The sequence below is a fragment of the Siniperca chuatsi genome, linkage group LG1, assembly GCF_020085105.1.
Source record: "Siniperca chuatsi isolate FFG_IHB_CAS linkage group LG1, ASM2008510v1, whole genome shotgun sequence".
In the NCBI taxonomy this organism is placed as follows: domain Eukaryota; kingdom Metazoa; phylum Chordata; class Actinopteri; order Centrarchiformes; family Sinipercidae; genus Siniperca; species Siniperca chuatsi.
This window is the reverse complement of record NC_058042.1, coordinates 37,724,285-37,728,274: the sequence shown is the minus strand read 5'-3', so window position 1 is coordinate 37,728,274 and position 3,990 is coordinate 37,724,285. Positions and strand designations below refer to the sequence as shown.

Genomic DNA, 3,990 nt, shown 5'->3' with positions numbered 1-3,990 from the left:
CCAATACTAGAAACCCGGCTTATCCGTCTGTTGTGGTATTCAAACTTTTCTCTCAAACTGTGAACAGGTGCACACATTGAAAATACAGAATTACTTTTTATTCACCTGCATAGGTCTGAATGTGTTTTAAACTGAGAGTATTGATTCATCTAGATTTAAATCTTTGAGTAACTGGTGGCTGTTGTAGTGGCCAGTATTAATGTTCCATTAATAGGTGATACAGTGAAAAATATTATAAAACAAATAATATTGTGCATTAATGAAAAGTGACCAAAGATAAGGTATTAAAAGCGGAACAATTACCCTCACACTGCTCTGCCCAAGCTGCAGAGATAGTGGCTCTAACAGAGGCATGTAAATTAATGAAGAATAAAGACACTACTATCTACACAGATAGTCAATATGGTTTTGCTACAGTCCATACTTTTGCACAGTATTGGCAAAATAGAGGAATGATCACATCCACAGGGAAACCAGTAACACATGCAAACCTCCTATCTAACTTACTCAAGGCAGTAAAGTTACCTAAACACCTTGCAGTTTGTAAATGTGTAGCTCATACCTCAGGGACAGATCAAGTATCACTAGGGAATGCATTTGCAGACAAAACAGCTAAACAAGCAGCCGAGGGACAGATAAAAGTGCTTATGCTGACCTCGGACACTGATATGACTGATACAACACTCCAAGACATGCAACAACAAGCACCACAGAAAGAAAAGGATTTGTGGGTAAAACACGGCGCACAACTACAAAATGACATCTATGTATGACCAGAGAATAAACCAATCCTTCCACACAACCTGTACAAATGGTCTGCAATATTGAGCCATGGTGTTACACATGTCTCAACAGGAGGGATGGTATGGATCTTATTCAAAAAATGTTTGTAGAGCATGCTTGACCTGTGCTAAGCACAATCCTCAGGGAAACTTAAGACCTAGAAGAGGGCGTTTCCCCTCACCACAGTATCCGTTTCAAGCAATACATATGGATTTTATAGAGTTAAATCAGAGTGAAGGAAAAAAGTATTGTCTGGTCATAATAGATGCCTTCTCTAAATGGGTAGAGCTGTTTCCAACCAAACACCCAGACGCATTAACAGTGGCAAAAGTGTTATGTAAAGACATAAAACCCCGTTATGGCATTCCGGAAAAACTTTACAGTGATAATGGAGCACATTTTGTAAACCAATTGATCAAGAAGATAGGAATAATGTTTCACATTAATCTAAAAAACCATTGTGCATATCATCCTCAAAGTGCAGGATTAGTGGAACGAATGAATGGCACTATAAAAAACTGTTTAAAGAAATGTATTGAAGAAACAAAGAGACCTTGGACTCAGTGCATAGATTTAGTGAGAATGTACATCAACATTACAGCAACTTCAGGTTTAACTCCATATGAAATGTTGTTTGGTAGACCATACAGGCTGCCACAGTTTAAAAATCAATGGGAGCTGAGTGAAGAAACCAACCTAGCAGACTATATGAGAAAAATGTTAGAAAAACAAAAAGGAAAACAAGCTGATGAAAATCCTTCTGTTCAGGAGATCCAGTTAGTGGGACCAGGTGATTGGGTGCTGATACGAAGCATTAAGAGAAAACATTGGCACTCTCCCAAGTGGGAAGGGCCTTACCAGGTATTATTAAACACTCCCACAGCCATAAAAATAGCTGAAAGATCCACGTGGGTACATCTTACTCATTGCAAAAAGGTCATCTCCTCCGACAGTTTCACAGAGAAAAGTGACTCACAGTCTGATAATAGGGTGGTGGTGTGGGGATGAGAGATTATTTGACAAATTGCCTAAAAATAATACAGGATTGTGTGCATTGGTGACTCTATTACTACCGGTAAATGTATACCCCATGTCAGCTGATGATCTATATACACAAATGACCAGTAAAATGCCCAGCGAGTGGAGACAGAAACGCTCCTCATCCTGGCGCTCCGATATCAACCCTACATATATAGATGCTATAGGAGTTCCTCGTGGCGTACCAGATGAGTACAAGATAGCAGATCAGGTGGCTGCAGGGTTTGAGTCCCTGTTCTGTTGGTGGTGCACGATTAACAAAAACGTAGACCGAATCAATTACATCCATTACAACGTACAGAAATTGGGAAATTGGACACAGAGTGGGTTTGAGGCTGTTCATGGACAGCTTTCCTCCACATCACTGATGGCATTCCAGAACCGCATAGCTCTTGACATGTTGCTTGCAGAGAAAGGAGGGGTGTGTGCTATGTTTAGAGAGCAATGGTGCACCTTCATTCCTAACAACACTGCAGCAAATGGCAGTCTCACCATGGCCATGGAAGGGTTGAAAACTCTGAATGGTAAGATGAAAGATCAATCTGGTGTAGACGCCACTATGTGGGACTCTTGGATGGATGCTTTTGGGAAATACCGAACCTTGGTGTCCTCAATTCTAATATCTCTAGCAGTTTTTGCTGCAATATTGACCTTATGTGGATGTTGTTGTATTCCGTGCCTGCGTTCTTTGTCTACTCGTCTCATCACCACAGCAATTTCACCTATGGAGGACCGTTTAACCCAGATGTATCCACTCCTGCAACAAAACCGAGATGACGATGACAACACAGATGAAGAATCAGACCATTGGCCTGATTTGTTCCCTGATCCAGGTGACTATGAGTCACCCCCGTAAGTAAACATTTGGACAGACTCATAAAAATGATCTTGCAGTCGAAAATCTAGCGAAGAGACTGATTGAGTGATATGAGAATTTGAGAACAAAATGTGATAAACAGGAGGGAGATGTTAGAATAAAAATGTACATAAGTTATCCCATTTATGTTTTGTTCTTAGTGGCCTTTAAAGTGCACAGCAATGCTGTGTGTGTATGTGTGTTATTAAACTTGTGTCTGTGAGAATTACAGGAATGGCACCCTGCTATCTCATGACTGGCAGGGCAGGCTGACACCGAACCAAGATAGTCTCACGGTTGCTCCCAAGGCCGCTCTCACGAGATAGAGCACTCAACATACCTTGTTTTTTATTAAGCATTATACACCTCCCCCACCCCTTAGAGAACTATGTAACAGGGAATCTCCTAAACTGAATAAAAGAGAGGAGGCTGCATAGATGCACTTCAGAGTGAGTAGGAGATGTAACTGAATGCATCTATGCTTACTCTCCTCGCGAGTAAAAACTTAAGTTAATGCCTTTGTCTTTCTTTCCTTGTATATGATTTAAATGTTCTAGGTGTCTTGAACCTGACATTAACACAAAGACAGCACTGGTGAAAATTACAAATTACCTTTTAATTGCATCAGACAATGGACTTGTCTCTGTACTTGTCTTGTTACATCTTAGTGCTGCATTCGACACCTTTGAACATCACATTCTATTACAGAGACTGGAACATTGCACTAAGCTGGTTTAAATCCTATCTATCAGATCGATCTCAGTTTGTACATGTTAACGGTGAGTCCTCCATGCACGCCAAAGTTAGTCATGGAGTTCCACAAGGTTCTGTGCTTGGACCAATTCTATTCACTTTATATATGCTTCCTTTAGGCAATATTATTATAAAACACTCCATAAACTTTCATTGTTATGCGGATGATACCAATTATATCTATCGATCAAACCAGATGAAAGTAACCAGTTAGCTAAACTTCAAGCATGCCTTAAGGACATAAAAACCTGTATGACCTGCAATTTTCTGATGTTAAACTCTGACAAAACTGAAGTTATTGTACTTGGACCCAAACACCTCCGAGATACATTATCTGAAGATATAGTTACTCTAGATGGCATTTCCCTGGCCTCCAGCAGCACCGTAAGGAACCTCAGAGTTATCTTTGATCAGGATTTATCATTTAACTCCCACATGAAACAAACTTCAAGGACTGCCTTCTTTCACCTACGTAAAATTGCAAAAATCAGACACATTCTGTGTCAAAATGATGCTGAAAAACTAGTGCATGCATTTGTTACTTCTAGGCTGGACTATTG

The 3,990-nt window shown here is 40.2% G+C and overlaps 1 long non-coding RNA gene across 1 annotated transcript; it reads left to right on the top strand.

The window, feature by feature from the left end:
- The first annotated feature begins 2,252 nt into the window (after positions 1-2,252).
- On the top strand, positions 2,253-3,184 carry LOC122880235. The gene is made up of 2 exons (XR_006378878.1): positions 2,253-2,673; positions 2,910-3,184. It is a non-coding gene; the product is annotated as an uncharacterized LOC122880235 (long non-coding RNA).
- The last annotated feature ends 806 nt before the right edge of the window (positions 3,185-3,990 follow it).